Raw genomic sequence first — 11,607 nt, 5'->3', positions numbered from 1 at the left:
AAACCTTTTATATATTCACATGTTACATTCAAATTATGTTTCATCTCCTCAACCTCATCATTAATCCCCAAACTTTCAAACAACACAATTGCTTTTTTTAAAGAATCCTGCAAATATACACTTGAGGTAACAAGTTGTTCATCAATCTCCATGACAGATATCATAGACAATTCTTCATACTGCCGAGGAAGTTGAATTGCTTTATATACATTAAAAACAGCTTCCTCGTTGTCAACTCTCATGATCATTTTTCCTTCTCTTACTTTAATTATAGCATCACCTGTAGCCAAGAGAGGTCTTCCCAATATAATAGAAACTTTTTCATCGGCCTAAAAATCCAAGATAATGAAATCAGATGGGAAAATAAATTTCCCAATTTTCAGTAGCACATCTTCTATCACCCCTTCCGGGTAAGCTATGGACCTGTCTGCTAGTTGCAACATCACTGTGGTGGGTTTTGGAGCTCCCAAACCCAATTGTTTGTACAAAGACAATGGCATCAAATTTATGCTTGCTCCCAAATCACAAAGTGCATGACCTACGTCAACATTGCCTATTCTTACAGGGATAGTAAAGCTGCCAGGGTCCTTAAGCTTTTGAGGAAGCTTATTTTGGACCCTTGAAGTGCACTCTTCAGTAAGTGCAACTGTTTCAAATTCAGTCAGTCTCCTCTTGTTAGCCACAATGTCTTTTATGTATTTGGCATATTTTGGAATATCACGAATCACATCTACCAACGGAATATTCAATTGAATCTGACTCAACACAGAGAGAAATTTGTTGAACATGCGATCGTCATTTTTTTCTGCAATCTTTATGGAAAAGGTGGTGGTGGTCTTGGAATATTTACAGGTGCTGAAATTGTATCATCTTTCCTTACTTCATGTGTTGCTTTGGGAATTAATTCACCTTCAGGTATTTGCTTGTTCTTTTTCTTTGATGAAACTTCTTCTAACTCCCTTCCTGTTCTAAGTGTAATTGCACACACTTGAGGATTTTTCTTTATATCACCAGGAAGTGCCCCTGCAGGTCTAGTATTTTGATTTGCAGCCAGTTGTCCCATTTGCCTTTCAAGATTTCTGAAGTCCGTTCTGAGTTGCTGATTGTCTTGCAACAATTTTTTTAATAAATCATTTGTACTTTCTTCTGCCTGTTGTGGTGGCCTTTGAGGTTGATTAAAATTTCCTTGGGGTCTATACTGATTCTGATTTGATTGATTTCCACCCCAAGAGAAATTAGGATGATTCCTCCAATTTGCATTGTAAGTGTTCCCATATTGTGCCAGTTGGTTCACCGGCCCTCTGCTTTGTTGCCCCACATAATAAATAGATTCAAGATTCGTTGGGCACATATCACTTGTGTGATTATCTCCACACATTTCACAACAAACTGACATTTGTTGAACCTGCTGCATTGGTTGTGATGGTCCCATTGTCATTCTGGTCATTTGATTTGCCAATTTTGCTAAATCTGCTCTCATGGCGGAAATGTCATCCAGTTCAAGTAACCCTGCTTTCTGTTTCATTGCTCTCCTTGGTTCTCCTTCACCTTGCCAATTATGATCATTAGTAGTAAAGTTATTTAGCAGAAGTTGTATTTCACTGTATGGTTTTGCCATGCAACTGCCTCCACAAGCTGAATCAAGATTCATTTTGGAAGTTTCGTCCAATCCATCAACAAAAGTATGGCCCAGTACTTCATCAGTTTGACAATGATGAGGACAATCCCGAAGTAGTTTCTTGTATCTTTCCCAGGCTTGGCGAAGAGTTTCACCATCCCGTTGTTGAAACCCAAGAATCTGACTCCGCAAAAACTTTGTCTTTTTGGTGGGAAAAAACTTGATTAGGAATTTCTTTGCTAAATCATCCCAATTGTGGATTGAATTAGCTGGCTCTTTTTGCAACCATTCTCTAGCATCCCCCAATAATGAAAAGGGAAATAAGGCCAGCCTGACATAATCCTTGGAAACATCTGGATAATTGTAAGTATCCGTTATTTCCAAAAAAATTTGAATGTGCCTTTGTGGGTCTTCATGAAATAGACCAACATATTTCCTAGTGGACTGTATCAGCTGCACCATGTACTGTTTAAGCTCAAAGTGACCGGTAATTTCAGGCTTCACAATGGCCTGAGTCATATTAGCAAGGTTTGGCCTTGCTGCTTCTATCACCGCACGTATTTCCACCATAATTAATTCCAAGGGATTTTTCATTTATTGCTCCAAAATGGTTCCAATCATATTTGATTTACGTAATATACGCTTCTTTACCTGAAATGTATACAATTCACTATTAAAGCCCATAATTCATCAATTAATCATAATATATCATTGGAATATCATCAAGCAGAAGCATAAACAATAGTTAAATCACCCAGATTTCGCTTATTATCAGACACCTACATACAGAGTCATAGGGCATGGATGTAAACACATTGTTTTTGGACATCTTATCTTCTTTTAATTAATTTAATAGTTAAATCTTTATTTGGAATTCTATTTTGTAGTAATAATTTTTGTTTTTATATTTATTTTGTTTAACTTCATTTTATTTTGTTTTACATTAAAAGGAAACCCAATTGCTAGGACGTATGTGTTTCAAAAGTTTCTTATTAAAAGGTTTGCTATTTCTTGAATCTTTATTCCAAAGGAAAGAGAGATTTTTCTTGAATCTTTATTCCAAAGGAAAGAGAGATTTAAAAATATCAACTTTAGAAGAATCTAGGTCTCGTTCAAATTTGTTTATTTCAAGTTTTAGTAATTATTATACCTAAGTAGATAAACTTTTTTTCTTATTGTTTATTTATTTTATTTTTATTTTAATTTTACTCAATTTGAAAACTTTTTGTCTTTTCCTAAAACAACTTAAAAGAAAGTAAGCAAGAACAAAAGGGGGCTGAATTTGAGGTGGCCCAACCTCATTGTTAACAAGTGTTGAGTAGAACTTCAACTTTAACAAATGTTTTTTCTTGCTTGCCCCATGAGAAACACTTTAACTTTTGACTTTAAAGTTCTACGCATGAGACAAGCAACGGTTAAAAATTAAAGATCACTCCAAAAAGTGTCATATTTCTGTAGTTTTTTAACCATAGCCTCTCTTTGGATTGTTGTTTAATGATATTCACCTTTTGCGAAGTGTTTAGGTGGATATGCGTCAGAGGCGGCCCATCCATAAAGCAGGTAAAACAACTGCTTAAGGCCCCACATTTATGGAGGCCCCAATTTTTTTTTTTACACTTAATAGGCTATATATAAATTTAAAAAATTATGTGGTGAAAAAGTTTGATTTCTTTATTTAACAAATATAGAGACAAAGGATTTGCAACTGCTTTGATTTCTGCCAAGGAAATTGCATTTGAAATTAATATAGAACCCGAATTTCATAAGAAACGTGTAATATATAGGAAGAAACTGAGAAAAATATTAATAGTGAAATCTCAAAATCTCTCGAAGAGTCCTTTAGAGTTGATTAAAATAGCACGTACTAGCCAATTTTCGGACTGGTCATTCAAAAATAGCCAGCGTTTGCCAAATCATTAAAAAATAGCCACTATTTTGCTGCAACAGAGACCGGTCCAACCTAATATACTGTAGTTCGGTGCACCTGTGTTTGAACTTCCAGCATATTATGCTAGACTGATATACTTTGTTGGCTCCAGTATAATATACTGGAGTTCTAGCAAAGTGTAATGGAACTCCAAACTGTCACGCCTCGAACCATGGTCTGGGTGTAACACGGCACTCGGTACCTGACTGCATGTGACCGAGCGAACCAACTGCATGGCTGGATCAACACGTGGTATAACTACGAGCTAGAGGTAAATATAAAACATGGTAATCTACTAAGGAGTCTGACTAAAATACCAAAGATACGAAAAATACTGAAAGGTCTGCCACTATAAACAAGTAGCCGACAAGGCTAACACATGAAAGCCTGCTAATATCTGACTGAATGAGTTATAGTCTACAAAGCCTCTAAAGATATACTGAAAATACTAATTGTTTACCGGGACAAGGTCCCCGGTATACCTTATTAACTGAAATACTATAATGACTAAAACAAAAGAGAGATAATGCCCCGGAAGACTAGGGCTCACCAATAGCTGATATGAGATGTCCTAGCAAGCAGAATCATCAACCTAAAAATTGTTACCTGCATCGCGAGATACAGGCCCCGGGCAAAAGGGATGTCCGTACATTTGAATTGTACTGGTATGTAAAATAGCTGAACAAAAGAACTGTAAATACTAAAACTGAAACTGAACTACTGGCTGATAAACTGATAACTGAACAAGGAAGTAAGGATGTGAATACTCCCTCTTCTGAATGATGAACAACCTGTTTAACTGAATATTAAACTGCGACCTCAGGCCCTATATATGTGTGTATATATATATATATATATATATATATGTGTGTGTGTGTGTGTGTGTGTGTGTGTGTGTGTGTGCACAACTGCGGCCTCGGGCCCAAGTATACGTATACATAATTGCGACCTCAGGTTCAAAATGCATAAAGCATAAACTGTGGCCTCATGCACAAATACAGGTGTTCAATATTCAAGAATATAAAATTAGGAACTGAGAATCATATTACAATACATGTACCAAGTTACATGATACTGGATTAGTGATAGGATTAGACTGAGATGAGTATTCATAATAAGTTGATTTATCATAACTGAAACTCATAGAATATCGAATGATTATGAGACTATGCCATCTAGAGAATAGAAGTTCTACTACTATTCAGGGAACTGAGGCATAATTATTTTCTGAGGAAACTGGTAATGGTCATAATGAATGGGGCGTAGGGAGAATCATGGACATTCCCAAATGTAAAGAGTTAGCCTTACATACCTTAACTTCCTGCCCTTGAGCGTAATATAATGTTTGTCAACCCTTTCAACTTTAATCTATAGCAATATAAGTCAAAGGGATTCCATATTAGCTATGATGCTCATGTTTTGGTCACTTAAGCATTTTATCAAACGCTTGGTCAAAATAAAGCTTCATAGTCCTTATTAGTGGTGTCTCTACACCCAACAACCCATTCTCTTCTTCCTAGATAAATTTTAAAGTCTCAAATGATTATATCAACATTATTCTTCATCACCCATAATGTAAACAACACCCTTATCAAATAATCAACACTCAACACCCCAATCCTATAAGCGTTCATGCTTTTCTATCAAACCCATCAACTCATATCTCATGAACTAGGGTTTGTAGTCATTAAACAAACGCTAGAATCAATTAGAGGGTGAAGACATTACCTTTTTGAAGTTCAAACCCTTTGAATTTGAGTTCTAGGCTTCCTTCTCTCAACAATGATGTCCCAATCGAATATCTAATGATATGGAGGGTTTACCCATGTTAATAAGATGTTGGAAAATTGAAATTAACTTAGAATCACTATTAGAACTTACCTTGGGTGGTGGAAGGACCCTTAAAGAGTTAGGTAGCAAGTTTTTATGTTTTGGGGCTGTGGGGGACGAAATATAGCTTTAAAACGACCCCCCACTAGCGCGCCCGCGCATTTGGAGGCCTACCTTTGCTACTGACCGCCCTAAACGGCAGTAACACTACCTCAAAATTAGCGCGGCCGCGCCAAGGGCGCGCTACCGGCGTGCATATCGAATACTATTCTGTAAAATGCACATAACCTTTTGCACAAAGATCTATTCGGGCTTCATAATATATAATTGGAAAGATATTTCAAAGGCCTACAACTTTCATGCTTTGAATTTTCCTAAATTCCTTACTAATTTTCAATAAAACCTGTTGGAATATGAACCTTCTGCAAACTTAGTCGATTTTGTCAAATCTTATGCACCTCACTTTCCATCTTGATTTTGAAATAACTATTTTCACCTATAATCATCCCGATGAGACTTTATATGTTCAAGGTATAACCTTACCACTCATTTAACACATTCACACCTAAGCCGAATTTATGGGGTGTTACATTATCTCCCTCTTGGAATCATTTGTCCTCGAATGATGGTCCTGGCTGCAACTACGGCTATCTATGGACATTAAACGGGTGTGATGGGATATGAGGATACTGAAATATCATGAATACATGTATATCAAACTGAACGAGCACGTGATCACTAAATACTAGGCTGAGTGAATGCTAAAGGACATGGAGATTATAATATAAGGCCTGAATAAAAAGGTTAATTACCTTTTACATTTTCCTTTTGCTCTTCAAAGAGATGGGGATATCTGGACTTCATGTCCTCCTCGGCTTCCCATGTAGCCTCTTCAACCTTTTGGTTCCTCCAAAGCACTTTTACTGAAGCAATTTCCTTAGTTCTGAGCTTGCGGATTTGTCGATCAAGAATAGCCACTGGAATTTCCTCATAAGCAGACTGTCTTTAACCCCTATAATCTCCGTAGGAACCACAAGTGACGGGTCTCCCATGAATTTCTTCAACATGGACACATGAAACACTGGGTGTACAACAGCTAGTTCTTGTGGCAATTCTAACTCATAAGCCACCTGTCTGATCCTTTGCAGGATTCTATATGGACCAATATAGCGGGGACTAAGCTTCCCCTTCTTCCCAAATCTCATGACCCCTTTCATGGGCGATACTTTCAGAAACACCCAATCATCAACTTGAAACTCTAAGTCTCTACGCTGCACGTCTGAATAGGACTTTTGGCAACTTTGAGCCGTCTTCAAATGCCTTTGTATCAAGTTGACTTTCTCCATAGCCTGATAGACCAAATTGGGTCCTAACAACTCCGCTTCTCCGACTTCAAACCAACCAATTGGTGATCTACACCTCACCCATACAGAGCTTCGTACGGTGCCATCTTGATACTAGAGTGATAGTTGTTATTGTAAGCAAACTCAACAAGAGGTAGATGATCGTCCCAATTACCTTTAAAATCAATAACACACGCCCTCAACATATCCTCCAAAGTTTGAATGGTGCGTTCCGCCTGTCCATCTGTTTGAGGATGAAAAGCGGTGTTGAGGCTCACCCTTGTGCCCAATCCCTTCTGAAAGGATTTCCAAAAGTTTGCTGTGAACTGAGCACCACGATCTGAGATATGGTCAAAGGAGTCCCATGCAATCGGACAATTTCTTTGATATACAACTTGGTATAATCCTCGACCGAATTTGTAGTCTTCACTAGCAAGAAGTAAGCTGACTTGGTAAGTCGGTCTACAATCACCCAAATCGAATCGTGTTTCCGTAACGAGCGAGGTAGACCTGTTATGAAGTCCATGTTTATCATCTCCCATTTTCAAATGGGAATTTCTATATTCTGAGTTAAACCGCTAGGCCTCTGGTGTTCGACTTTCACCTGCTGGCAATTTGGACACCTAGCCACGAAATCTGCTATACTCTTTTTCATATCATTCCACAAATAAACCTCCTTAAGATCGTGATACATCTTAGTGGAACCTGGGTGAATAGAATACCTGGAATTGTGGGCTTCTGACATAATCCGCTCTCTGAGCTCATCTACGTTTGGAACGCATAGTTTGTCTCTGTATCTCAAAGTACCATCATCTCCCCTTTGTTCAAAAGCCATAGTCTTGTTTTTGTGAATTCCTTCCTTGAGCTGCAATAAGTAGGGATCACTGAACTATTTTTCTTTTACTTCGGCTACTAAGGAGGATTCAGCCCTGTTCTGGAGAACAACGTCACCATCTTCGGAGTCCAAAATTTGAACTCCTAGATTTGCTAAGCGGTGGACTTCCTTCATCATAGTTTGTTTGTATGCCTCAATGTGAGCTAAGCTGCCCATAAAACGCCGACTGAGAGCATCGACTACAATATTTGCTTTCCCCGGATGATAGAGGATATCAACATCATAATCTTTAAGTAATTCGAGCCACCTTCTCTGACGTAGATTTAATTCTCTTTGCTTGAAGATGTACTGGAGACTCTTGTGATCTGTAAAAATGTCAACATGTACTCCATACAGATAATGGCGCCAGATCTTAAGCGCGAACACCACAACTGCTAATTCAAGGTCATGAGTCGGATAATTCTTCTCGTGAGCCTTGAGCTGTTTCGACACGTAGGCTATGACTTTACCGTGCTGCATTAATATACACCCAAGACCAACCCCTGAAGCATCACAATAAACAACGAACCCTTCGGTTCCTTCTGGTAGTGTCAGGACTGGAGCTGAAGTCAGCCTTTTCTTTAACTCCTCATAACTTTTCTCTCACGCGTCTGACCATTGAAACTTGACTTTCTTCTGAGTTAATCTAGTTAAAGGGGACGAGATAGAAGAAAATCCCTCTACGAAATGCCTATATTTTCTGAGGTGGGTTTAGCCCAATTTTTCACTGCCTCTATTTTCTGAGAGTCCACCTTCACGCCTTCCCTGAGATGACATGGCCCAAAAACGCTACTGATTTCAACCAGAATTCACACAATTAGTACCGACTGGAGAGTGGGGATCTGAGCATCTTCATCCTTAACTCGAACCAGGTGATAGATGTATCCCTTGGAGATCATTTTTCTGGATTTAAGATAGGAAATAAACCTACCCCTAGGTGCTACTGCATCACCCTTCCATTCTAAGACTGGTTCACCGGGAAATTCAAAACTTACTATTTTGGTTCTACAACCCACTTTGGCATAACATAACTCTAACTAATCCATGCTCATGATCACATCGAAGTCTAGCATCTCCAATTCTACTAAGTCTGCTACAGTAAGACGATAATGCACTTTGACTAGACATCCCCTATAGATACACCTTGCTATAACTGATTCTCCAACTGGAGTGGACATTTCAAAGGGTTCACACAACTTTTCTAGTTCTATCCCAAATTTCTTTGCAATATATGGGGTTACATAAGATAGGGTGGATCCTGGATCTATAAGAGGATAGACATCAAAAGTGAATATTGTTAGCATACATGTGACAACATTTCCACGAGCCTCTGTATCCTGACGGTATGCCAGTGCATACAAGCGGTTTCGACCACCGCCTACAGTATTAGACTTTGCTGCACCGCGCCCTTGTTGGGCCTGAGAGTTATTATGGGCTGCTGAATTAGTGGACTAAGCTACATTTCCTCCATTGTTTTACTTTGCCGATGGACAATCCCTCAAGAAGTGGCCCTGCTGACCGCACCCAAAGCAACCATTTGTGCCTAAACGACACAACCTTGGGAGCCTCTTACCACACGTGTTGCAAATAGGGTAACCAGGGACTCTATAACCCACACTAGCCTGTGACTGTGAGTCTGCTGTTCTGAAATTTTGGTTTTTCTTGTTAAACTTTGACCTCTAAACCGGTGCACTAGCTGAATATGGAGCAGGTCCTAATTTTGATTTCTTGAAAAACTGGCGATTGCCTCCTACTTGAGATCCCCCATGGTTGAAATTTCCTATAGACTTAGCTCTCTTGCTGAATTCCCTCCCCTTCTCTCTCCGTAGACGTTCTTCTTCCTTCAACCTATCTTCGTTCCCTTGAACAAAGGCAACCATATTAGTGATGGTCATGTCATTATTCTGAGCAGCTATATTAGCATCAGCAAACAAATCATCTGAAAGCCCCAACACAAACTGCCAAACTCTGGCCCTCATATCACGTACCATTTCCGGAGCATACTTGGCCAGAGAGACGAACTTGAGGTAGTACTCATTCACACTCATATCATTCTGTCTAAGTCTCTCAAAATCCAAAGCCTTAGCTTCCAAGACCTTAATGGGTAGAAAGTGCTTAAGGAACGCATCTACAAACTCCTTCCAAGTTGCAGGATCTGCATCCTCCCCTTGGGACTCTTCCCATGTTTCATACCAAGTGTTGGCAATATCCTTTAGCTGGTACGCAGCAAGCTCTGCTGCCTCAGTGTCTGTAGCATGCATCACTCGAAATATCTTCTGAACCTCATCAATGAAGTTTTGCGGATCCTCATCCTTTTTGGACCCTGTGAAGACGGGAGGTTTCATGTTGAGGAATTCCCTAGACCTGGAACAACCCGTCTCATGAGCATCACTTGTTTCCTGCCTTTGAGCCTGAGTAGCAACAATCTGGGTGAGCAACTGGATAGCTCCCCTGACATCCATGTCTGAAACACTAGGCACTGAGCCCGGTGCAACCCCTGGGCCGGAGTGTCCTCCTCTTGAGCAGCATTAGTTGTGGCCCACTGGCTAGTAGTTGAGGCCCTCCTGGTGTACTTTCTTTTAGCAGGCATTTTTTTGAAATACGCAATTCGCATGGGTTAAAAAGATTCCTGAAAGCATAGCTCTAACTGCACGATCTAGAATGAAAGAAATGGAACAATCCTAGATGTCTTGGTGGTCAACTATTTACATGTGTGGCGCGCACACACATAAAAGAGACCCAACTGGACCCGACTTCATAGACTCCCTAGGACTCTTGAACCTAGGGCTCTGATACCAAGTTTTGTCATGCCCCAAACCATGGTCTGGGCGTAACACGACACTCGGTGCCTGACTGCATGTGTCCGAGCGAACCAACTGCATGGCTGGATCAACACGTGGTATAACTACGAGCTAGAGGTAAATATAAAACATGGTAATCTACTAAGGAGTCTGACTGAAATACCATAGATGCGGAAAATACTGAAAGGTCTGCCAGTATAAACAAGTAGCCAACAAGGCTAACACATGAAAGCCTGCTAATATCTGACTGACTGGGTTATAGTCTACGAAGCCTCTAAAGATATACTGAAAATACTAATTGTTAATCGGGATAATGTCCCTGGTATACCTCATTAACTGAAATACTATAATGACTACAACAAAAGAGAGATAAGGCCTCGGAAGACTGGGGCTCACCAATAGCTGATATGAGATGTCCTAGCAAGCAGAATCATCAACCTAAAAATCGTTACCTGTATTGCGAGATACAGGCCCCGGGCAAAAGGAACGTCAGTACATTTGAATTGCACTGGTATATAAAATAGCTGAACAAAAGAGCTGTAAATACTGAAACTGAAACTGAACTGTTGGCTGATAAACGGATAACTAAACAAGGAAGTAAGGATGTGAATACTCCCTCTTCTGAATGATGAACAACCTGTTTAACTGAATATTAAACTGCAGTCTCAAGACCAATATGTATATATATATATATGTGTGTGTGTGTGTGTGTGTGTGCGTGTGCAACTCCGGCCTCGGGCCCAAGTATACGTATACATAACTGCGACCTCAGGTCCAAAATGCATAAAACATAAACTGCGGCCTCAGGCCCAAATACCGGTGTTCAACATTCAAGAATATAAAATCACGAACTGAGAATCATATTACAATACATGATACTAAAATAATGAGCCATACCAAGTTACATGATATTGTATTAGTGATAGGATTAGACTAAGATGAGTATTCATAATAAGTTAATTTATCATAACTGAAACTCATAGAATATCGAATGATTATGAGACTATGACATCTAGAGAATAGAAGTTCTACTACTATTCAGGGAACTGAGGCATAGTTATTTTCTGAGGAAACTGGTAATGGTCATAATGAATGGGACGTAGGGAGAATCATGGACATTCCCAAACGTAAAGAGTTAGCCTTACATACCTTAACTTCCTGCCCTTGAGCGTAATACAATGTTTGTCAACCCTTTCAACTTTAATCTATAGCAA

General features: G+C 39.4%; 1 pseudogene; it reads right to left on the bottom strand.

The window, feature by feature from the left end:
* Positions 1 to 2,340: 2,340 nt before the first annotated feature.
* Positions 2,341 to 7,553, bottom strand: LOC142176277 (uncharacterized; annotated as a pseudogene).
* Positions 7,554 to 11,607: the final 4,054 nt, after the last annotated feature.

This window comes from Nicotiana tabacum, chromosome 22 (assembly GCF_000715075.1).
Source record: "Nicotiana tabacum cultivar K326 chromosome 22, ASM71507v2, whole genome shotgun sequence".
NCBI lineage: Eukaryota > Viridiplantae > Streptophyta > Magnoliopsida > Solanales > Solanaceae > Nicotiana > Nicotiana tabacum.
The sequence above is the reverse complement of the archived record's forward strand: the minus strand, read 5'-3'. Positions and strand labels throughout refer to the sequence as shown.